Genomic DNA, 27,129 nt, shown 5'->3' on the forward strand with positions numbered 1-27,129 from the left:
TTCATAAAAAAAATCGTGCAAATAACAGAATTTATTTTGAGTTTTATTATTTTTGTCCGACTTTTCAGGAAAATAAATAAAACGTTAGTAAGAAAATTGTATGAGAAATTTCCGCTCTTCCGGAAAATACATTTCACGCCCCAGACTAACACTTCCATCGGCCTTGCCTTGTTACGGGAGCTACGTCATCGTGCTGGTGGATTCGCCACCGTAGAGTAACTATATATACAACGAAGCTGATTCTGCGCTGAAAAAGTTCCTGAATCCTAGCGCAAGCTTGAACCGGGCTATACACGATCCAGTTCAACCATCAGGGTTCGTGGTCGAGACGGGTCAGTTAAATGTGGGAAAACAGTTTGGCTGTAGTCGAGTGATTTTTTTTTAATTTCCAGTGCCTTGGAGTTCGAGACACTTTGTTTGTGGTTTGGGTGAGTGCAGTTTGTTGATGTTGTGTTATCTTATCTTATTACAGGAACTGACAAGCGCCAGGATTAGATATATAGGTCATGTTGTTATTTGAACCCTTAAAATACAAAACAATGGGAAGTCTTACTGTTTGGCGCTTAGTCATTAATGAAACAGACCTTTTTATGACAATTTAAGGACAGTTTATCACACATTAATAAAATATATTTTGTTTTTCCTTTTTATAATACGTGTAACGTTTTATTGTTGCTTTTATTTGAGGTGAACGTCCCATAACAAGATAATCAAAACCAAATTTTAGTATTGTCATTAATTTATTCTTATTACAATTTGTTTAAAAACGTTTCGGCAATTTTTCATCTTCAGATATATGAACAAGTTAACTATCAGACGATATATATATATATATATATATATATATATATATATATATATATATATATATATATATATATATTTACAATGGTTTATTTTTGTATTTGACAATTGACATTGCAAAAGCAGATATCATTGCTTTGTTTACCCCCTTAGTATATATAATGATATATTTTTTAATTAAGCACAAAGACAACTGAGGGGCACCAAACCATAATATTGTAAATGCAAAAAATAAAAGTTGTCAACTGTTTTAGTTGAAAAATAATAAACGAAATAATTCTTAATATTTTTTTTATTAAACTTTGATTCAATTAATACTATTGACATACAAAGTCTGGTGAAATAAAATAGTTTATGCTTTAATTAATTTAAAAACACTATGAACAAAACGTTGTAAGTGCCATTATTTATGTAAGTCATAACGTTGTAAGTGCCTACTTAGTTGCATTTAAAAGTTAAAAGAAAAAGATCAAATTAACAATAATTATAGTGAAAATACTAACATTTATTTACTTACTTAAGTAACCTAAATTAAAAATATAAAAATCAGCATTTTGTAAGGTTTTCTTAAAAAGTTTTTGCTTCTCCTACTAAATATAATAGCATGGCTTGGATATCTTTATTTTTTTTGTAGAAAATGGCACAGGGGTTTCCTTTATCTCGATTTCCAACTCCACAAAACTCGCCTTAGTGATTCCAGGTTTGATCACTGAAATTTTAAGCCATGGAGAAAAATCCCTGTAACTTTTCTTTATATGTATAAACTTCATAAGTTTTCAGATGTTAATCGAATCATAGTAGCCGAATATACCTGCGAGTGTTAGTGTTAGAGTTTATTATGGATTTAGCTTTATCCAGTCTAGCATTAGCAATAATTTTACTGAGGTCTTTCATTATAAGCGGCTTGGCATGCTTCTTTACTTTCTTTATAGTGTCAAAATCGCGATCACACACGAGAAAGGTGTCATTCACAGTAAATTTATAAGTAATTTCTGAAAAGGAACCTTTTGCAATCAAAACATGATACATAACAAATACAGTATGGTTCTTATTTTGGCCACCACAATTATATGACCAGAGAATTAGCTTTTCCTTATCTGCAGTGAATCCTATTTCGCTACTGTTAAAAAACCTGTACAGACAATAAGCTAACTAGTTAGACCCCTTTGCCCGATAATTTTATTCCAGAAGAGTATGATGCCCCTTCTTTCGTCTTCTAAATGAATACCCATATTGATACAGGCAAGCTGATGGCTGTAGTACATTTGAGTATGAGTTAATGTTGGAAGATACATCTGTTGCTGAAGATCAAATTGAACCATTCGAATATCTGAGTTATTTCCTCTGAATTCTTTGCAATATTTACTCATGTTGTCTTGCCACGTCAGCCTGCCTGAGATGAATTTTTATTTCTTCTGTTAGAGAGCGAGTCACATGTTAGGCATGTGTCAACTTGTGGGGGCTTAAATGAAAGATTAAACTCTGTCAAAAATATAAAAAAGATCCTTTGGACAACTTAACTACATTAAGCTCTGTCGGGAGCTATTTCCGATTTGGAGCGTCACTTCTATCGTAGTGACTTTCTTGTTCTTGGGATTGGGATTTTGCTCTTGCTGCATCCCTTGAAGCACTAGCCAAAGTTCCGTTTCGATTTTGGTAGTTTCATCTATCTGAGATGAATAAACAGTTTGATAGTTGGCAGGAATATTATTTATATAATCTTTAAGACAAGACGTAAATTCATTGTTACTGACTCCACTATTTGCTTTATGCCAAACGTAAACTGGACATCTCCATCATTTAGAGAACAAATGGTGAAGTTGTTCACTGGGAGTTTGGGCTTATAATACTATTGGGAAGCTAATACTTTTGGACATGTTAAGACACTTTGAAAATTAACTGTGAGAACAAATTTGTCAGAATTTGCGCTACTTTTTAATAATTATTTTGCCTCTCTTCTTTTTTCTGCTTTGACATGTGCTGATCATAATCTTTACTACTTATTCTCTTTATTTTATGTGCAACACACATATCACATTGATCTTTCCTTGGCTTATGTATAGATATGTTCTCTGTTTCTAAAACATTTTTAAACAACTTGATATGAGCAACTGACTGCTTTCTATCATCGCACCATTCTTTATACAGTCTGTACATATAATTTTTTGTTATAATACTGTTGTCAACATAGATACTGCTAGCTGATGCTCTCCAATAGTAGAGCCACCATTCATTAACATTTTTTTCGTTGCAAATTTATCTCATTTTTCTGGGAGTAATCTTGTTTTTTGCTTGTTGACTATTGTAATCTTGTAGACTTTCTTGTGACTGACTCTCTTGGGGCCCGTGGTTTCATTGTGTCTTCTTCTAAATTTCATGTGTTCAAAAGCATATTACGGCATATCTTGATATAACTTCCATAATTAAAAACCAAAAAATAGTCATGTTCTTTTTGGATCTTTTGTCTGAGTTTTGAGTATCTTTTTGGCGCCTTCGCATTGCCCTTGCTCGGACACGATTTTTAACATAATTTTTTTTATGTTTCCACGACGTTAATGTCCAAATTTTGTTAAAAATTTGTAGTCTGTCATATCCTGTAATTAAGAGCGTAGGCGCAAAATTTCGGGGCAATGCTTTTTAAATGCGTTAATTTTTTTTTTTGAAATCCTGAGAAAACTAACAAATATTTTTGAAAAATGTAAACGCAGAATGAAAGATTACATTATTACCGAGGGCTGAAAGTCCCCTAGAAGTTTTTTTGAATGAGATATTTGAAATCAAAAATCATACTAAATTTTCTCCTCTTTCTCACCCCTAAAACTTATTAAAATAAACATTATAGCAACAGTAAAGTTTTCAGGGACTTTCGGCCCTCGGTAATAACGTATTCTTTCATTCTGCCTTTAAATTTTTAAAAAAATATTTATTAGTTTTCTCAGGATTAAAAAAATGAATGCATTTAAAAAGCATTGGCCCGAAATTTTGCGCCTACGCTCTTAAAGAACATCTAAATTAGTGTTCTTTTAAACATTTTGGCGTTATATTATGGATACATCGTTCCATTGCCGACTTATATTTTATTTAATATTAAGTATGTGTCACTACATCATTTTTTCTCTTATATCCTAGATAAGATTTACCTTTTAATCTCTTAAACGGATTTTCCTTCTTTCTTTCTGATTTTCGCTTTTTTGGGTTGTCCTGCTGTTCAAATCATTTCTCTTTAATCCCTTTCTGCCTGATTTTGTCCTTCTGGTAATTCATTGGTACTATTTTTTTATTGCAGTTTTGTTTTTTCACAGCAAGATTTTTCTACACAACGCATTTTATTAATATTCGATATCTGTACAACTTCATCCTTTATAATTTCCATTTCATTTGGTTGTTGGAAGTACGTTTCTTCATATTTTACTAATGTTTTTAAATTATTATCAACCCTAGAAATAAGAGTATCAGTTTAAAAACATTTAGTTTCTTTGTAAAAAATATACTTTTTGATAATAAGCACCCTTTATGAAAATAAACACAACTTACAGAACTGTGTCAGTTTCGGTTGAGGTATTTTGGAACACGTTCCGTTTGGTAATATTTTGTAAATCTCCAAAACACAAATTTTGCTTTTTTCCTGTACCAATATAGTACCTGCAGACTAACCGCAATAAGAAAAATAATAATTACCTACTTAATTTTAGCAATATTGAGATGGAAGATACGTAACCGTAGTGGTGAATTTGTTTACATACCTGCTTTTGGATTTTTTATTATAAATTTTATTTTCATATATATATATATATATATATATATATATATATATATATATATATATATATATATATATATATATAATAACGGATTTATTACGGCTGTCGCCGCTTCTCCGCCCCCAATTTCCATCTTTTTCTGTCATATGCAGTTGCCTCTTCTAAGTCTCTTGCCGCCATTGCTTCATCAATATCGTTGCGCCAACTTCTCCGTGGTCGTCCTCTCTTTCTTCTTTCAGGAGGGATCCATTCCAGTACTCTCCTAGGCCATCTGTACTCTGGCATTCTTTTAACATGTCCGAACCAGATTAATTGTTTTCTTTCTATGTCATCATTGATATTTCTCTCCATTTTCATTTCGTTTCTTATTTGTTCGTTTCTAACTCTCTCCAGTTTCGATCTACCGCAGCTTCGTCTCAGATAATCCATTTCTGTCGTCATAAGTTTGTTTCTATTAGCTTTGGTGACGTCCCATACTTCCGAACCGTAAAGTGTAATACTTTGAACTATACTACCGTAAATGTGTTTTTTGGTTTCTCGTCGAATTGTTTTTTGCCAGAGAAGAGAGTTTAAGGCACGGGTCGCTGCTCTGCCCTTGTTTATTCTTTCCCTGATTTCATCTGCGCTATTTCCCTTCTTGTTGAAAATGACCCCCAAATATTTGCAGGATTGCACGCCTTTGATTTTGTCGTCTTCCAAGACTAGGTCACATATTTCATCTGTTCCCACTGAGAGATATTTTATTTTCATTAGGAACAAAAAGTTTGGATATAATTTTGCCGGTCTTCCTTAAGTAATTTTTGTACAATTATTTTAGTTCTTGTCTCGAAAACACTCATTTTGCACTAGTATATAGCTTCTTTGAGAAAATTTGAGGTTAGAAATTTGACAGATGAAAAATATGAAATACCTCCAATGTGCAGATATTATAATAGGTATGTAGTAGCTCCAATGTGTGTTTTAAGTACATTGGATTTATTTTAGTTCAACAACTAATAATATGTTACATTGGAGTAATGCATTTGTAGATATTAGTGAAGTTAGGAATGGGTACGCACATTGGATATTTTTCTAGAATGTAAAACCATTTATAGCGGTACAGAATAGTTTAAAATCTGAATTACCAGAAATTTGCACATTGTAGACATTGGAGGTATTTAATTCTTAACGACGATCACAATATCCGAGGCTACTGTGTAATTTAGAAATTTTTAAAAAAACATCGGTTGCCTGTAAAGTCGGTTTTACGGGCGAAGATTTTACGTGACAACGTCTTTTTCTCGGTAGAATATTTATTGATATGAATATTATTAAATTGCACAATAGGAACAAGGAATTGAATGAAAATAAGAATTGCACAAATTTTAACTATAGAAATATATTTTGTTTACTAAAACATTGTACATGTAAACTTAAACTTAACTAATTTCTATTTGAGTGATTTTGTTGAGGATAGGACGATGATAGGAGAAATATGAAATGAAAGGAAGTGTTTCTGCTGTAATGTGTCTTGAACGCCAAGAACGCTCGAGAAAGACAGAGACACAAGCACGCACCGATTCAACGCGCCTAATTCTCTAGTGCTGCGCGCGCAGCGGACCGATAATGTTTGAGTGGGAGAGAGACGCAAGGCATTCGCCGGTCCGGCGGGCCTCTCTCTCGTTCGGTGACTCATCGTAACAGACGTGAGCGGGCGTTACACTTTTTCATGAATGACTCCGAGCCACAACCTAATTTAAGACGTTGTCACGTCAAAAAGTAGACTAGACTAGAAGAGGATATACTTTTAAAGATATTTTGTTAGAATATAGATAATTGTTTATTATATACAATTTTTTTCTTTTTTAACTATCACTTCCTTGACATTTTCGACTGTTTAGTTTTTTGAATGCAGTTATTTGTTTTAAAAATCAAACAATTATTACTTGCTAAACAGATATTTATCAAATATGTGCGAAAAACTGAAAAAATATTAACATTCGTGTTTATAACATATATTAGCTTCCATTAATTTTAAGAAAAAAAGTCAATTTGAATACTTTTCCGGAGAGTCAGTAGTGGAGATGACTTTATAAAAAAAATTAGGTAATTAATTAAAGAAAATAACAATATAACCGGCCTTAATCAAAAATTTTTTCTCAGAAAAATCAAAGAAAGTGATCAAATTACCGAAAATGTAGGTTTTGCCTGAGCCCTTGTACAGCTTTGACGATAGTTGTACAAAATATATATGAAGATATCCAAACAGAAGATATCGAGATTAAAATACTATCGTGAAAAGCAAGCGGCCAAACCGCAATGAAGAAATAAAAAGATTACACCTTTTTCCCGAGGCGCTTTCAAAAATAAAAAGCAATGACAGCAACCTTGGCTTACGACTGAATAATAGCATCAGGTTGGGAGTTGGTAGTTGGTAGTTGGCTTAGAGATTAGGAAGGAGTTTTTCTGCAGCACAAGATCTTGGGAGTACATTCTTGAGTCCTGGTTGGAACGTTACAACGTTCCATCTCCTTTTTATACTTTTTTCCTATTGCTTTTCTTTGTATTTTTGTCTTCATTTTGTTTCTTTCACATTTAAGTTAATTTTCGTTCCAAACACTTTTCGATATAGTTTACATTTCATTATGTAGTTTTTCTTTTCAAATTAAACTCCCATTCGGTATTCAAATATTAAGTTCAGCACTTCAATTGTTCTAGCTCCTGGTTTATTTCTTAAAAGTAGTTTTCTAAAACTCAGAACTATTTATTGTAATTAGCGAGCATTAGACCTATTCTTCAGTACGAGTTTTTCTCTTTTACGTTTACTGCTTAAAAATGAGTGCGTTCGTGAAATTAATTCTCTTCCAAAGAAAATTTCAAAAGTTTAAAATCAATGAAAGTATTGACCAACAAGAAGTTTTTCCCAATTGATTGGGGTGAGTATTTTCCTAATTTTAGTTTACCCTGTGCTTTTCGGTTAATGTTTTTAGTGAGCGATCATCAGAAGTGCTTAAGATTTTTTATTATCTTTCTATTTTTAAGCTTATTGCTATCAGTAATTTCTATTCAAGGAAAATATGTTTAGTATTAATTGCGACTGTGTAACTTTAGTAAGAGTGTCTACTTATATCTGAATTAGGTCTAATTGCCAAACGTGGAAAACATGTGCATGATTTTTTTTCTTAGTCGATAAGGAAAGCCTCATAACAACTATAACAACATGACAAAAAATCCAGCCGCTCCGTTCCACACCGCTGTGCATCTAGGCATACCTCCATCTTCCATCCAAAAGAGGCTACACGAAGCCAAAGTACCTTCAAAATATAATGATGGCAGCGTAGATATCTCGCCGCAGTCGTCGCAAATAAGTAGCCCTCTTGAAGTCGAACATCAGCGGAAAGTACTACTGAACAATTAGTTTCTTTGCTCATTAAACTGCATTAATTAATACCTTTAATTTTTCTTTAAAATGACAATAAATGCATATATGATTTCTTTTACCAGTGTTATAAAACAAATATATAAAGCTATTTTTGAATATTATTAATTAACCTTCCTTACACCCTTAGAAAGGTGAAAGGTGATCAAATTACCTCCTCGACGGTTATATACATGGACATCTCCACAACATACCAAAGAAAAAATAGTGAGAAATCAAATAGACTACATTATGATAGCAAGGAGGTATCATAATGCTGTTAAATGTACTAGGACGTACATTTAACATAAGAATATGGGGTTGAAGACACAAGATATACTAGACTTGATGGAACAAAGAAGAAAGATGAAGAATTACCTAGACAAATACAAAGAAATAAACAAACATATAAAAAGAGAAGAGAAAGAGAAGAGAAGAGAAAAGATGCCAAAGAGGCGTGGATTAAAGAACAGTGTGAAGAAATGGAAACCTATGAGAAAAAGTACGATGCGTTCAATATGCACAAAAAAGTAAAAGAAATAGGAAGCATAAAAAAATGCCAAATAGGTAAACTTAAAGACAAAGATGGAAATCTTATTGTAGATCTAGAGAATAAAATAAAAAGATGGACAGAATACCTGAATAAATTATTTGAAGACGATAGAAACAACTTAACTCAGATAATCAATGCAACTGGGCCAGACATATTGAAAGAACAAGTAGAATACGCAATAAGAAACGCTAAAAATGGAAAATCAAATGGACCCGATGAGATTCCTATAGAACTGTTGAAGCTTTTGAATGATAAATCCGTAACCATAATATTACATCTATTCAATACAATATACTGTACTGGTATAATACCTCAAGAATGGTTGCTGTCTAAGTTTGTCACCACACCGAAGAAAACTCAGCAATGAACTCAACGCAATGTTCAGATCATCGAACAATCTCCCGGATGAGTCATCTGTTTAAAATATTTCTTAAAGTCATTCACAACTGAATTTATCAAAAGTTAAATATCGATATTAACGATACACAGATGGGATTCAGAAAATGATTAGGTACAAGAGAAGCTCTCTTTGTCTTAAACGTCCTAACACAGAGATGTCTAACCAAGAGGTACACGCCTGCTTTATAGACTTTGAAAAGGCCTTTGACAAAGTACGCGATAATAAACTCAAAGAAATCCTGGAGGGTAAGAACATCGACATAAATCGACGTAAATCTGTACTGGAATCAGCGAGCTAATATAAAAATAGAAGACCAAACATCGGACGAAATAGAAATACGTAGATGAGTATGACAGGGTTGTATATTGTTACCGCTCTTGTTTAATATCTGCAGCGAACAAATATGCCAAGAAGCTCTCTCACATGCAAACGAAGGAATAATAGTCAATGGAGAAATTATCAATAACATTCGATATGCTGACGATACTGTGATAATGGCAAGAAGAGCGGAAGATCTACAACATCAAGTTGAAAGTATTAATGAGATATGTAATAACTACGGCATAAGGATGAACGTCAAAAAAACCAAATATATGACCTTCAGTAAGAATCCAATACATGACACTAGTATCGCAATAAACGGTACCCAACTCGAAAAAGTAAACGAATGCAAATACTTGGGAACCCTCATCAATGAAACAGGTGACCAAAATCACGAGATAAAAAGACGTATTGAAATTGTCAGGTCTACCTTTATAAAAATGAAAAAATTATTTTGTAATCGTGATATTAGTATTCAGCTTGTCAGTGACCAAATATGTTGAGACTCGTTAATTTGAAATAAAAAAAAGGTGTTTTTTTATTTCTATGTACTCTTCTAAACATTTTTTTGTTTAATTTTTACGTACAATAAAACTATCCATATATCGAATGCTTCAATTATATTTAATATTCTTACCATTAGTGACCAGATTTACGCACCATACAACAATAAGAGCCAGACATATCAGTTATTAACTCGTAATTAAGGGCATGTCTTGAGGAAGCATTACCTTTATTATCAAATTGAGCATAACTTTAGGTGGTGCAAAACGTTTGCGGTTAAGTTTGTATAATAATTACATTTTATAAACAATTTTTGTATTTTGTTAGATTTACTGTTTATCATAATGAATATATTATTGTTGAAAATAAAAAAGAGTTGAAACAAAAACTAAAGACATAGCCATGCCTATGAACATGGATAAACGAATTGTATAAAGAATCTAACATAATAGTCGTATTAAGACAAAGGCTTTAAATTTTTCAGTTGTTAATTGATTCTTTCTGGTACTATTAATAACTTTTATTTAGTACTAAACTAGTTAACGACTAGCGATAACTTAACAAAATATGCCTATTAATACAGCAAAATACATGATGATTATTATAAATATGCATAATTGGTTAATCTGGGTCAAAAATTATCAGAGAAATTACAATACTTTTATACAAACCATGCAAATAGTTATAAACAAATACGTGTAAAGGGATAAAGCGTAACATTTTGCATCAAAAGCAGTGGACAATTTTTTAAAAAAAGCCATAAATTTTCGGCTCTTAATATTAATACACAATGAAAATATGATTTGAAGACAATAATGCTATCTTGGTTCTATAAGCATGTTGCCTCTAAGAACGTCAGAACTCGAAGTGAAAATATTGTTCTGCTACTTCCGGTTTTAAAACAATATGTCAGACAGAAAATCTATATTTTAGATATCTGGAACAATCTATTTGATACTGATATGTTGCAAATAATCGTTGATGTGACCAATACAAAAATAGAAGCAGAAAAGCCGAAGCTCAGTCGCGATCGAGAGATATGCCCAACAAACCTTGATGAAAGTCGTGCCCTTTTAGGTCTCTTATATCTTGCAGGTGTAAGAAAGGCAAGTCACCTTAATATAATAGACTAGTAGAAAACGAACATCACAAAAAATTCAAAAAGATTCAAAAATTTACTGAGGTACATGCAAACTGATGATATCAATACAAGGCATGATAGATTTAGTTTGTATAATGTAGCACAAATAAGAGATCTTATTACCAATTTGAATAAAAATCAAAAAAAAATGTTTTTCTCATTCGTAATACGAAAAGTTGGAGGCTTTTAGAGGACGGTGATCGTTCCGCCAGTAGGGGAGAGGTTTGTACTTTGGGCAGGATTTTTTTAAACAGGTATTACAAATACAATATTGAAGTTATATTTCTTGGAGTTTGTTTTCTTAAAAGAAAAAAAAATCCTGAACGCCTACAATTTGCCCAAGGTACAATACGTAATATACCTTATGCCACCAAAGGTTGTACCTTGGGCCACTGGTAAGCATAATTACCTAAACTTTTATTTTAATAATTAACAGACACATTTAAAATTACATATGTACAAAATCCTTTTAATATTTGTTTTATTAAGTTTTCATTACTCTACCAAATACTTTTCAAAATCCAAGTTAAAAGTATAAATATCCTGTTGACGTTTTGAGGATCCATCTTTCTTGGGAACTTCCACGACGCTTTCAATGATGTCTTCCTTTTCGATTTCATATGCCTTTATATCAATCAGACAGAAATTTTGCAATTACCATTACAATTTTTCCAGGAAAGTGAACATTAGTGTTACTACTCTTATCAATATTGTATATTTTACTGGGTGTGAAAGTATGCTTATTCATGAGTTCTTTCAATTTTGAAAAAAATAATAAGACATTGTGTTTGTTGAAGCATATGGAAATATGGAAATACGTGCTTGGCGGAGGAAGGCGATGGATAGGGACGACTGGAAAAAAATTTTTGGGGAGGCTAGGACCCACACAGGGTTGTAAAGCCAAAATGATGATGATGATGATGTTTGTTGAAGCTGGTTCCGCCAGATAGGCTAGTGGCTTGTGACTTTCTTAAACTAAGTTGCTTATGGCGACTCATAAAGTCAAGTAACCACTGTTTTCCGGCACGATAATTATTATTCCAGGACGGTGGGACTGGCTTATTGTTGGCTTTAGCGTATTCAAATGCTAAAGTTTGCAAAGAACGACGTAAAAGTCCATAATGCATATGATTCGGTTGAGTTAAATACTGACATAAGTCGTTCTCCTCATCAGTGGAGAACGATACTTTTTGGACTGCGCAAGCACCACAAGAGAGGAAATTGTTAGGACCACGGACCAAAAATCTTTAAAGTGTCGTCCGTGACACATGGACTCCTTTGCAGCTAATCGGACCGATATTTGCTTTGCTTGAATTGCATTGTATGCTTTTAATATGTTTTTATGATCTGTCGGATTCTTTTTACGCTGGTTTTGCTTCTAGGCATCTGTAAAGAAAAAAGAACTGTTTTTACCTCTATTTATCCACCTACAAGAGATTGTACCTTTGGCCGCGGCCCAACGTACAAGACGTGATAGTCGTCCAAGGTACAAGACTCGGCCGAAAAGAAAACGAATATGAATTTAACCTAAAAAAACCTGTTTTGTTATATTTCTCACTATGTTGTTTAAGTACCTGTTAGAATAAGCATACACACCCTATGATTTAATTTACCATATCTGTTAACACAAAAATTAAAAAAGAAAATTATCTATCCTATAAATACTTACTACTCACAAAATAATTCACTAGATTTTTAAGACAGCCGCAAATGATTTCTGGTGACGTTCAACAACTAACCATAGAATGACGACGATTGTAGAAGAGTTTGAGATAAGAAACAGAGAGAGTTCGCACGAAATTAAAAAAAATGGGATGGCTCATGGTACAAGCTGGCCCAAGGTACAAGCCTCTCCCCTACATACCAAGAAAACGCAATAGATACGGTATAAAAATATTTGCACTGTCTGATGCGAAGTTATTTAATATCAGTAACATAGTGGGTGGTTCATACTGTCTAGACACTAGTACCAAGGCAGTGGCGGAACGGTCCTGTCAACATCTCTACGGATCTAAGAGAAATGTTACCACCGACAATTGGTACACCACCGTTGATCTTGGTATAAGCTTGGAGGAAAATGGTTTAACTCTCTTGGGAACAATAAAAGTAAGTAAAAGAGAAATTCCTGCATATTTCTCTAACTATCAAGGATAACCTATTGGCTCTAGTACATTTGGGTTTGGTTCAAGAGGAACACTAGTGTCATATAAACAAAAAAAAAAACAAAAACGTTCTGTTATATTCCACTATGCACCTTGGGGACGACGTTGATCCTATAACTGGAAAACCGGAAAACATATTAACATATAACAGCACAAAAAGCGGTGTTGATAACGTAGATAAATTATGCGCACAATATGATGCGGCACGTTGTAGTAGAAGATTGTTTTGTACAGCCTTTGAAATGTTACAGAAATAAATTCCTTTGTTATTTACAATTTATTGTAACATTCCAAATTCTACAGAGACCCGACGAGAAGTTTTGACAAATTTAGCATTTAGCCTTATGTACAACCAGAAAAATCGAAGCCAAAATGTCTATATGTTACGAGCAATGTCCGAAATTGGACAATTCTAGCATTGTACGGAAAATCTTGTCCACTACTAGCATTGCATCCCTTTACTGTACAATCTACGAAATAGACATAATCATCGGACTTTGTATAAAAGAATTACTGTACAATGTTCGAATTTCAATAAGTAGCCATGCGTCAAAGTTTTGGAGAATATGACAGATATCGATTTATACGATTATTCCTCATTTGGTATTAAAGACAAAAAAACATCAATGAGGTATAAATCCATAATTAAGTTGAACTTCTGACTTCTGGATTATAGGATTAAATTATTTTAAATTATCATACACATCTCTTGAAGCGTTGAAATGTTTCACTAACATTATCACTCTATTGTAAAACTATTTCTTCAATTATTTATAATTTAGTTTGGCACAGCATTTTATTACATTATCGATTTGAAAAAGAACAACCCTATATATAAATAGAAAATATAAAAATATCAAATAATTAACAAGAATGTTAGATTTTTGAATTGGTGATTCGCATGTCAATAATATAATCGATTCGGATCGATGAGGGTTTCGATAATTATTTTTAATTTTTATCATTTCGGACATTGTAAAGTTTGGGCACAGAATAATAAACAATCAGATTGCCCACTCTGCTTGTCTAGATAAGTACGCGCATCTCGTTCGCGCAGACAGAATCAGCCATGTTTTAAACGGAACCAGTGCTGTTCAGTGACATTTTATCTGGTGTGCATAGAAAAATTGACCTGGTTTAATTTATTTATGGCAACCATAGACAAAATATGCACTATTTTATTCGTACTTTTAATTGAAGAATAGATTAAATTATTTCAAATTTACTAAATTATTAATTTTTAAAAATTTAAATTACAGTTCTGTCGTAGTTTGTCACAAATTTCTCAATCTGAGTCTATGTTTCCGTTTAAAATATTACGATCGCTTGCTGGCACACTTCAAATGCAGCATCTGAGAGTGAGCATTCTGATTGTTATTTATTCTGTGGTTTGGGGTACAATGCTAGAAGTGGACAATAATTTCCGTACAATGCTAGGATTGTCCAATTTCGGGCTTTGCTCGTAACATGTGTTCCAAAGAAAATAAGGATTAGACTAAAGGAGATCTGTCATTTGGATGAAGATGTCGTGCCAGTTTGAAGAATTCCGGGAGCAATTGGAAGGTGTGGTGACTGTGGATGGAAAAAGAATCGAAAAACGAAATATTTTTGTTCGATTTGTAAAAAGTATCTTTGATGATGATGATGATGATAGTGTGTTTGGCATGGATACTAGTCCTTTTGCCACAGATTTTTAAATGATTTATGTTATGTTTATCAATTAAAAACTTGATTGTACTAAATTTATATTATATATCCGGATGCATATAAGTGATTACATATGAGTTCGTATATGGATTTCTGATTCAATGACAGTAGGTGGGTTATGTTTACTGGAAGTTGCACATTACTTTTAACTAGGTTTTCACAAAACGTAGATGAGAGTGCTTTATTTTTAATACATCCAAACAGGATGTGATTAACATCACACTGGGAAATATTATCGCATAAACACTTTCCTGATTCTATAATGTTTAATCTAGCCAGGTGAGCAGGAACAGCACCGTGGCTAGTTTTTAATCTTGTAATAGTTGCTGCTGATCGTTTAGATATATTATAATGGAATATGTGTGGTAATTCTGTTAGGGATGGTAACGTAGGATGGATCTTGTAATAATGATTATTTGAAGTATTCGCCAATATTTTCCATCTGTCTTGCCAGTTAAAATTTATTTTTTTTTAATATAAAAAGTGATTAGGTCTGATACTGTGTAAATATGTTCTTGTATACCTGAATGAGTAGAATCGTTAGCGAGCTCGTCTACTATTTCATTACCTTTTATCCCGGAGTGACTTTTTGCCCAAATAAATGTTATATCTTTGTTTCTCATTTTTTGTTTAATGTCACATATCAGCTCACATGTTTTATGGTTTAACTCAGTATTATTAAGTCCACTAAGAATTGACTTAGAGTCTGAGATGATCACAGCATCTTGCAAATTTGCGTGCTCTAGCCAATCCAGAGCTTTTCTAATAGCTACCGCTTCTGCAGTGTAAATAGAGCAATGTGGAGGAAGCTTTATTTTAAGTGATTTGTTTTTGGAAGGAATGTACACTGCAGACCCTACTTTCCCATCGTTCAGTTTAGAGCCATCTGTGTAAATTATAGTTTTATTAGTATATTCACTCAATATGGAGTTCAACAGCTTGTTATTTATTTGATGTGAATCTGAATATTTCGGAAATATAATATTTAATTTTTTGAAGATTGTATTAAATTCTAATTTATAAGATGGTTTAATATAATTTGTTGAAAGTGTAACCGGCAAATCATTAGTTTCCAGAAAGGCATCTGCTAATGGTGGTGAATTTTTTATTCTCCAATAATTGTTTACTAGATTTTGTATGGATAATTCATACAGCATACTTAGTAGGCCACTTGTTCTAGCCCTTAATTTTAATACATAGTTTGTTGCTAATACATTTCTACGATTTTCTAATGGCATTTCATTACTTTCAGCAAGTAACTGGGGGCATGGTGTTGATTTCATAGCACCCAAAGTTAATCTCAAACTTTTAAACTGAATACGATCTATTTTTAGTAAATGTGTTTTGCTTGCTGATCCGTATAACACACATCCGTAATCCAAAATTGATCGCACGTAGGTCCTGTAAAACATCAATGCAACTTTGGGATCAGCACCCCATTTCCTGCAAGTGACACATTTAAGGAGATTAATGCCTTTCTCACATCTTTTTTTTACATATTGGACATGTTTAGACCATAGTAATTTGGGGTCTAGGATTATACCAAGATATTTATACTCAGTGACAACGGGTATATCATATCCTGACAGGTGTAGACTATCAGGCGTACGTAACCTATGTCTTGTAAATATCATAATGGCAGATTTTTCTGGGGATATAGTAAGTTCGTGGTCTTTAGTCCAATTGTCTACTAGTTTCATGATGTGTTCCAGGACCTCCACACAATCGTCATATGAATCACGGACGGAGTAAATACATATATCATCGGCGTACTGTATACATTTTATGGAATCAACAAAAATGTCATGTATACTTGCCGAAAATATGTTAAAGAGAATTGGGCTTAATACAGACCCCTGTGGTAATCCTGTATGAGTTATTCGTGGACCATATAACTGATTACTATGGTCTCTGATATGTAAAGTTCGGTTGCTAAAAAGATTAACTATATTAGCGGATAAATTTGTGGACAACCCCAGTTTGCATAACTTTGAATGCATTACTGTTAAATTAACACAGTCGTAAGCGCCTTTAAGGTCTAGAAAGAAACATGCTAAATATTTATTTTTTGAAAAATTTAGTTGGATATCTGTTGTTAAGTGACTTATTGCATCTAGTGTTCCCAGACCAGATCGAAATCCATATTGAGTGCTTGGCAAAAGATTATAGTGTTCGATTGTCCAGTTAAGACGATTTTTGATAATTCTTTCGAAAGTTTTTGTTATACAAGACAATAGAGAAATGGGTCGATAAGACGATGAGAGAGTTTTGTCTTTGTTTGGTTTGATAAAAAGACATATAATTATTTCTTTCATTTTGTCAATGTAATTTCCTTTCAAAAGCCAATCATTAAATATTTTTAATAAATGATTTTTTGCCTTATCGGGAAGGTGGTTAATTATGGAATAAGTGATATAATCTTTCCCGGGCGCAGTAGATTTTGATATTTTAATAGCTGCATCCAGTTCTTGGATGTTTATTGGATTTTCTAGTAATTTGAATTTACTGGAATTGCATATTGATACGTGTTTTAATTGGTCTTGAACGTATGGTGGAGCGAACTTGTCAAGTAACTCTTCTATTAGCTCTGTTGAAATTGGTTGTGTCTTTGAATGATAATTTTTGTTAGCCATTTTATTAACAAATTTCCATATTTTGTTGAGCGGTGTATTTTTATTGATAGTATTTACAAAGTTGATCCAAGATGTTTTTTGTTTTTTCATAAAAGCAACTTTGCATCTGGCTTGGATGTGTTTAAATTTTAGATAATTTTCAAGATTTGAGACAATATTATACTCTCGAAAAGCTTTTTTTCGACACGATATTAAATTTTTACATTCGTCGTCCCACCATACGGGAAGACCGGATTTTGGTTGAAATGATTTTTGAGTAATCATAGCAGAGTCTGCAGCTTCGCTAATTGTAAAAAGTATCTTTGTTTGGAACATATAAATCCAATTTGCAATGACTGTAACAATATTTCGGCTTAATTTCATTATGTTTTTGCCATCTCTTACAGTTTTTATGATAAGTCCTAGTGAAATAATGTTTTATTTTTGTTTAAGATAGTTTTTGAAGACTGACCTGTTATGTTTTAATTTTAAATTAATTGTAATTTGTTTAGTAAAAAAGAGAATAAATCTAACTATTACAAAAATTGTGGAATTTTTTTTGCTACGTAAAAAAACATTTTAAATAAACAAAATATGTCAATAATAGTAAATAATGTTAAAAAAACAGCATTAGATTATTTACGATTTGAAACACTACAAATAAAATTTATCAGTTCAATTTTAATTAAATTATACGATAATACATAAATACCACGACTGAAAATAAAACATTCTAGGAAATTCCTGGTTTTCTGATTCATAGCAAAAGGTCAGATTGCATTACTCACGTCGTAAGTAAGGAAATGGTGTTATTTGGAGAAAAAGTCTTGGCACTGTGATCGAATACCTATACTAACTCTCTATTTATACGCAGCTACTTCAGCAATCCACTTCGGATGAAGAAAGATTGTAAAATATTTGAAAAGTATCAACAACATCGGCTAATTTTAGCTGTTATTTCACTTATATCCGAAGCTACGTTTAACTATGCTGTTTTCAAAGCAGTGCTTTATAAAAATAGATGTTGTATATAATCTTTTCCGCATAAATACAAAACATTGCATTCCGAAAGGTGCACACGAATCGTTGAACATCGGTCAAGTGGAAATTAGAATAAAAAAATCAAATTATCGTTCGTTCTTGTGGCATGTTTTCAGGCCCTCGTAAGGGCTACTGGCGCCTGTGTGCAAAAAATACTTTTGGCGCCCCTTAAGGCATTTTGGATCATGTTTTTTATTTTATTGAAGGTAGCTAAGTAGGTAGGAGCTTGAAATAAAGCAAAAAACTGAACTTTAGAAGTTATATTTATTTGTAGACTAAAATATCAAAATGAAACAAACAGAATAAAATCAAAACAAAATAAATTCTTTTTCACACTTTATTTTAACAAGAAAAAATTGTTTCAGTAAATTTATAATTATTAAAATGTATTGAATTGATGCACAAATTTAAATTTTTATCTTTATTGTAGGTAAAATGTTGAAAAATAGTTTTTTTTTATTGTAAATAAAAATGTTGAACATTTTTAAAATATTATTAATTCTATATATATTTAGGGTACCTAAAATGCTAAAAAAATAGATAAGGCTACTTTTTTAAGGTTCATTATGGTATCTTTTAAGGTACATGATATACTAAAATTTAAATTTACTTATTCATTAAGTTTAGGACAGAGTAGGAACAAGAATGGCTGTTATCCACACTCCCCAAAATCTCTAAAAAAAGCTAATGTAAAAGAATCTCAATAAGAGATTTGCTAAAATCATCCATAACCGCATATACCAAAAGCTGGACTTGATATTAGTAATATAGAGTTAGGATTCAGAAAAGGTTAGCAAGCAAGCAAGCAATTTAATTAAACCCAGCCTGTGAGACATGTTCACCCCTAAGATTTACGTTCGGGTGTACCAATTCATAAGAATTCGAATACGATTAAGATAAGAAAGTTACAATATCTCGGCCACGTTATGAGAGGCGATAAATATGTGTTGCTACAAACCATAACGCAGGGAAAAATACAGGGAAAACGAAGTATTGGAAGAAGACGCACCTCCTGGCTAAACAATCTGAGAAAGTGGTATAATTGCAGTTCAGTCGACTTGTTCAGAGCTGCAGTCTCAAAAGTGAAAATAGCTGTGGTGATTACCAACCTCCCTAGAGGAGACGAGAATTCATTGGAGCGAGGTGTATTAACTCGAGTAAAAACAGGAGTCACTCCACCGCGCTCCAATGCTCCAGACCATCCCTTTCCCCCCTATAGCACTCTGATGGGCGATAGTGGCACAACTATTAGCCAAATGCTCTTTATGTGGAGGTCCTGGGTGATTCAGTTAGAAATTCAGTTAGAAATCCAACATGGTTTTCTAACTGAATTCAAAACTCAGGACGGCGCATTGTCGATATATTCCTGTTATCTTAATGTGGCTTATCCGCGAACTAAAATCGCTTACTTGGGCCTCAAGTCTCCGCTCTGGGCTAGGCTCAGTTGGGCGACTTGGTGCTCAAGGGCTTGGGCACTACGTGCCCGAGTTTTTGGGGTTTTTTGTAAGTTTTTTTGTTGGCCTGCGCCGGTTAGTATTTTTTGATTTTTTGATGGCCGAGGCCGTTTTTTGTGTGTTTTTTATTTTTTTTTGTAGGTAGCTCTGAAACAAAAATCATAATTAGTACAATATATATATATATATATATATATATATATATATATATATATATATATATATATATATATATATATATATATATATATATATCTTCATTATGCGTTGTTGTTGTTTTTTGAAGTGTTTTCTCTCTGGAGTTTTGTTTTCTCTCTGGTGTGGAAAAGGTTAGACACTAGATAGGCTCTATTTGTACTAAATGTACCGACACAGAACGCTGCAGCGATGCTTGGATGTTAATTAAGAAGTGCAAGGATTTTTAATAGATTTTGAAAAGTTTGTCGACAGGATACACCACTATATAAAGATAAGTCAAAGCCCTTATTGAGTGTAAAGATATTGTAGATCTACGAATATTTAAAAATATTCAGGATCAAAGGCAACATCAAAAAAAGTCTTTGATTCTGTCTATATAAATAATATTTAAAATAATATAAAAATGTTACTAATTTTATCAGGAATATATCTCCTTCCTGTAAACATTTCTCATATTTATAGTCACTCATATACATATGTCGTTGAAAATTTGTTCTTAAAATGATCTAAATACTTTTTGGATTGCGACCACAGGATTGTTTTGGTGCAACGTTCTCTGCAGGATGTTTACAGTGTCAAGAAACCGCAAAAGTAATATGAAAAATGCGTTTTATACATTCGTTTGCTCGTAAAAATTGATAAAAGTATATATATATTTAGTTTAATTAAAACAGGATTTGGCTTAATTTTTCATTGTTTCTTTCTCTTTTCAGCCTTAATCCCCCAAAGGAATTACAGTGGTCGTCTTAATGTCCTGTAAGGTCTAACTCTGTGGATTCATGTCCCTAGTTTTTTAATTAATAAAAGTTGTAGTTGGCATTTTTCGGAGAGTCTTTTACTAATCTGTGATTTTCGTAAAATGAAGTTGTTTGTTAATTGGTTCATGAAATTCTTAACATTCCTTTCTAGCAGAACATATCAGTGACATTCTATCTTTCATGTTTGCTATTGCCCCAGTATCCAATATTTACATCCAGTTAGTCCGACCATGCATTTTTCTTTGGCTAATTTTATCTCCTTTTTGAAGTTATACTTCTATATGCGCGTTCGACGTTGGAAATTTGTACGGGAGTGAATCGGCAAAATCATTACATATGTAAGTTATAGGTAAGAGAGAGACAGAAGGTATATTTTCCCTCTCTTTCTCTCACGAGAATAAATATGTTCCTTTTGTAAATATATTTAATATTTATTAATATTATTATTATTTTATATTAATTCGGTAGATATATACATTTGACCAAAGTCTTTTGCAAATAAATATTCTTCCTGGAACTTCTATGATTCGTAATAACCTTTCCATTTTTGGAATACAATAAATAAATAAACACAAACACAAAATACAACCAAAAAACTGTCATATTAATAACGTTCTTGTCAAATAATGACATTCATTAGCCACCTTATTATTTAAGGTTACTGGTCGAATGAGTTGAAGCGCGGTATTTAGAACCAGAAGTCGCAAGTTCGATCCCAATGAGGTTATATTTTTTTAATTATTATGTTCTGATTTTTGTCACTTTGGCTTTAAAAAACAAAGAATGGAAAAATCATAATATCTTTTTAATATCGTTTCGATAATTTTATACATTATTTAATTTTCCAAACTATTTTATTCATCATTGAATAGACAGAGATGACAGGGACAAATATAATGATTGTCATTTTAAATTTCTTTTATGTATATGTTTATATGTATGGAGATAAATCTCAAAAAAGGTCGATTTTATTTTTAAATTAAGATTTTTTGGCATATATATGATACTAGTGACGTTATCCATTTGGGAAGAAAGAGTTATTCTTTCACCGAGAGTTAATTTAATAAGATTTCCACAATTTAGTGGGGATTTTGAAACGGTGTAACAAAGAAATCCAAGGACCTAATGATTTGTACAAGTGCTTTCAAATAATATATTAATTTCTCCATGGTTCCATTTAAAAGTATCCTACAAAATGGCACCAAGACGCTTTTAATAAAACTGAGGCTTAGTTCAGTTACCTAAAAATTTAGTAATTCAAGTTTTAAGGTTGTTTGGGTTATTTCGTTTTTTTTTTTCACGTTAGCATATTGAATAAATTCATTTATTTTTGCTAGAATATATGTTGAATATGTTGTAATTATCTCCGCAATTTATGAGAACAAACTGTATACTAAAATTTTTGACCCTTTTAATATTTATTATTAAGGACTGAATATTTATTGTCTTTATGTGCTATATAACTATAAAGGAGAAATCCTTGATACTTGATGCATAGCTTGGTCCAAGGTCGAACCCTATTGAATTTCTTCTTCTTATTCTTAGTCTATTTGCTTTTTGTACTTGATTTCTCACTTCTTTGTCCAAGACTTAATAGCTGCACATTAGTAATAATGGTATTTTATTTCCATTACTTTTCATCAAAATATTGATTCAATCCTTCATTTACTATACTCCTATTACAGGTCAAATGTTGTTTATATACAGCAAACGATGCACCATATACCTATATTCCTAATTATGTTTCTCTTTCTGCTCTCTCTTACCTATAGCATTACATATATAATGATTATGCAGATTGATTTCCATAAAAATTTGTAACAGCGAACACATGTATAGAAGTATAACTTCTACCGGCAGTCCCACTGGACTGCCACACCCGTTTTTTTTATTCTTCTCTGCAGGTGTCTATATTCTGTTTCATTAGATTTTATCAGTCGACGTTGTTCCATTAATTTCAAGATGTCGTTTGTCATCCATTTATTTTTCTTGATTAAGTTTTTTCTATAATCATTGTTTGTTGAGATTTCATTAATTTGGTTTTTAAATTCACTCCATAGTTCTTCTGGATCTTCTAGTTGTTCTCCGATGTTTTTTATTCTGTTGTTAAATTCTTTTTTGATGTTATGTTTTATGTTTATATCGTCAAAGTTAAGTACATTGGTTTTTGGTTTTTGTCGCTGAATTCGTTTTAACCTAAATATCTGCTACAAGTGGTTGATGACCTCGGCTACACTTTTTATTGGAAAAATGTTTTTCTACAGCGTACAGATTTTTAATAAATCTATTTTTTTGCGTTTTCACCCCTCTACGAGGGCGGTTTTAGGGGAAAGCCCAGGAGTAAAGGTCGTAAACTTTTTTGCATCTATTTTGAGGTCCCAAAATTAATATTGTCGGCAAAATTCAGCTGGTTCGTATGATTTTTAGTGGTTTAGTGGTATTTTCGACTGGAGTAGTACTTAAAACCATAAACTAAAATTCTAGTTTAATGTAAAGCTAGAATTTTATAAAGCTAATGTAAAGTAGAGCTAAATAGAAAGTAGGTATACAGGGTGGCGCACCGAAAACGAAACAGATGCATTTACTGGCAGACGATTCCTTTTTAAAAAAACGCTTGGACCCGTCGATTTTGTTATCGAGGGGGAAACAAAATTGGCATAAAATCACATTAACATTTGCAGCCCCCTAAGCGGGGGTGGCACCATCCCTAAAATCTTAAATGGAAAGGGGGGTCGAACGATCCATCATTTAAAAGGTCTTTCAACTCCCTTTACAATGATGTAAAATTCATGTACTTCAATTCAGTAGTTTTGGAGATTTATTGATTTAAAGTTTAAATACATCATCGTAAGAGGAGATCAATACATAGCAGCAAAGTTGTTAAAAAATAAAGAATGAACTGACCTGTCAGCCGAGTAAATGTTGAAAATGACCACCATTACTTTCCATGCAATAATAAAGATTTTGCTGAAAACGTTGCCGGACATTTTGCAATATTTGAGGAGTAATTTGATGGCACTCATTCACAATTCTTTGTCGTAAATCTTCTAAGGATGTTGGCTGAGTAGCATAGATTTTGCTTTTTAAGTAACCCCACAAAAAGAAATCCAAAGGTGATAAATCTGGCGATCTTGGGGGCCATTCAACGGCACCTCTTCTACCAATCCATTGACCTGGAAAGGTCTGATCTAAATAATGCCGAACTCTTAATGCGTAATGTGGTGGGGCACCATCCTGTTAGAACATCAACATATTCTCAACGTATCGACCATCATTCTGATTTTCAATTATATCTGTTAGCGCAGGATCTATGGCATTTTGCAGTAATTCCAAATACATTTCACCAGTCAAATTTCCAGGTAAGAAAAAAGGACCAACCAAATGATCGCCAAAAATGCCAGCCCAAACATTTAATTTTTTTGGCTGCTGTGTGTGTACCTCATGGTAAATTCTGGGATTAGAGTCCGACCAATATCGACAATTATGACGATTTACTTCGCCATTAAAAAAAAGGAACATTCGTCGGAAAAGCAAATGTTAAATAAAAATTGTTCATCGTTTGTAATTCGTTCACTCATAACTTCACAAAATTCTAATCGCTTATCAAAATCGTCTTCATTAAGTTCTTGTACAAGGTGAATTTTATACGGATGAAAATTATGGGCCTTTAGAATCCGTTGGATAGTACGTCGACTAACACCACACGAAGTTTGCAATTTGCGGGTACTTAATGTAGGATCTACAATAACTTGCCCTAAAACCCTCACTTCTGTTGCTTCGTTCCTTATAAGATTTTCAATATTACGTTTTTTATTGGCGACTGATCCAGTTTCCCGAAATTTAGCTACAAGTTCTAGAACATATTTTCGGTGCACATTATTGTTCTCATGTCGCTCATTAAAAATTTGTGCTGTTCTATTAGCGCACTGATTATTTCCAAAAAATATTTCAATAATTTCAACCCTTTCTGCCGTGGAATATACCATGGTTAATTTATGTATAAAGCAATAAATGATATTTTAACAACAAATATTGGTCAAATCAATCCCAAACTAATGTACTATTTCCTATTTAAAATAAGTACGTGGCATTCTCTACTTATCTTTCTTCAAGAAACAACTTTTTTTGTCACAAAGGACACTTCAATTGCTATTTTTATTATTAATAAACCATGGGCGTAGTAAATAAAAGCATTTACTTATCAAGAAAATGCTTTTACTCAAATTTCTTCTGAAAGAAGTACAAACTAATTTGATGTACCTATTAAAGTCTACTTTATATTTTAAATCAATAAATCTCCAAAACTACTGAATTGAATACATGAATTTTACATCATTATAAAGGGAGTTGAAAGACCTTTCAAATAATGGATCATTCAACCCCCCTTTTCATTTAAGATTTTAGGGATGATGCCACCCCCGCTTAAGGGGCTGCAAATATTAAAGTGATTTTATGCCAATTTTGTGTCTCCCTCGAAAACAAAATCGACGGGTCCGAGCGTTTTTTCAAAAAAGGAATCATCTGCCAGTAAATGCCTCTGTTTCGTTTTCGGAAGAAAAATATACAATGAGTTTTAATTTAACAGTTTTCCGCTAAAATATCAGGAAAGGTACTTATAATGAAAATATCCCACAGTGATTGTGGATGAATTGTAATTTAATTCAAAGGACTGGTGTATGCAAATATTTAGTTAGTATATAATTTACATTATTTCTACTGTATATATTTGTTTTTGTTGCAAAAGTTATTTTATTCAATGAAGCGCTTAATTAGAACGAATGCTTGGAGAGAGATTATTTACGTTAAAATAACTAAATTTGTAGATTTTTTGCAGAACAATTAAGTATGTAGGTATGATAATTTTATTGTGAATTGTTAAAAACTTCCTTACTTCCTGTCCTTTTTCCTCTACAAGAAAAGGAAAAAGAAGTTGGGCATATGATAGTTGTTGTTGTTGTAAGACGTAGTTTAAAATATTGCAAGTGTAATTTCCGTAATCCTAAATAATCCAGTCAAATAAATTGACAATAAAAGAGGAGCTAGTTTTATTGAATATTCAAATTGATAATAAAAGAAAATAAAAAATTTGAGTATTGCACATTACGAAGAAGAATCGGCCATTTTAAAAACTGGTTGCCAAAACACCAAAATACACTATTTAAAACTTTTTAATTGTGGTAACTTTTCAATAATAAAGTAAATCGCAAAAAAAATTAATAACAACATCAAACATTTTTATTCCCATTTTTTTAAATTAATGTGTCTCGACTATAATGCTCATTGACACAAACAATATGGTATGCAATGATTACAATAAGGAAGTATTATTAAAATTCTTTTTCTTCTTCTTCTTCCTGTTTATAAGCAGTTATGCTTGTTCATTGGTGGATTAATATATCCCATCTCTGCCGTTTCCAGTAACCTTTGCGTTGTGGCTGTGTTGGATCTTGTCTCTGAGGCATATGTCAATATTGGTCTAACACTGTGTTAATGTCTCTGTTTTGCCATATAGTATTATTAATTCATCCTGCTAGTCTATTTGCTTTTTGTACTTGATCTCTCACTTCTTTGTCCAGGTCTGTATACTAATATTTGCTACAGTTAATCCATAAGCCTTAAATAAGAACTTAATACTCTCATCATCATCATCAACTAGCCTCTAACGTCCACTGCTGAACATAGGCCCCTCGCATGCTTTTCCACTTAGTCCGATTTTGCGCCACCTGTATCCAGTTTGTAGTCATTCTTTTTATGTCATCTGTCTAACTCGTTGGGGGTCGACCTCTATTTCTGTTAGCTTGTATTCAGGGTCTCCATTCCAAAATTCTTTTTATCCACCGATCATCAACTGATCTTGCTACATGACCTGCCCAGTTCCACTTTAGTGTTGTTATCCTTTCAATAACGTCTGCTACTCCTGATCTTTTGCGTATAGTACCATTGGATATTCTATCATGTAGAGAAATCCCTAACATTATTCTCTCCATTGCCCTTTCCGCAACTTGTAGTTTACTCACTGTTATTCTTGTAAGTGTTAGGGTTTCTGCACCGTAGGTCATCACTGGCAAAATACACTGATTAAATACTTTTCTTTTCAGACACATTGGGATCTTAGACCTAAAATTATTCTTCATCTTTCCAAATGCGGCCCAAGCGAGGTTTATTCTTCTTTTCAGCTCGATTGTTTGGTTGTCTCGACTTATTCTGATGTCATGGTCCAAGTATTTATAGGAGTCAACTGGCTCAATATCTTTGTCTTCTACCAAGATGTTTTTGTTGTGGACTAAATTTGTCATAAATTGTGTTTTTGAAAAAT

The 27,129-nt window shown here is 32.5% G+C and overlaps 1 protein-coding gene across 1 annotated transcript in view; it reads left to right on the forward strand.

Moving 5' to 3' along the window:
- Positions 1–252: 252 nt before the first annotated feature.
- The window catches only part of axed (BTB/POZ domain-containing protein axundead), an 87,106-nt gene continuing 60,229 nt past the window's right edge, over positions 253–27,129 (forward strand). Inside the window, exon 1 of the mRNA XM_072542675.1 lies at positions 253–428. The gene's annotated coding sequence lies outside the window, so the exon portion shown is untranslated. The remainder of the gene's footprint in view (positions 429–27,129) is intronic.

This window comes from Diabrotica undecimpunctata, chromosome 9, assembly GCF_040954645.1.
Source record: "Diabrotica undecimpunctata isolate CICGRU chromosome 9, icDiaUnde3, whole genome shotgun sequence".
In the NCBI taxonomy this organism is placed as follows: Eukaryota; Metazoa; Arthropoda; class Insecta; order Coleoptera; family Chrysomelidae; genus Diabrotica; species Diabrotica undecimpunctata.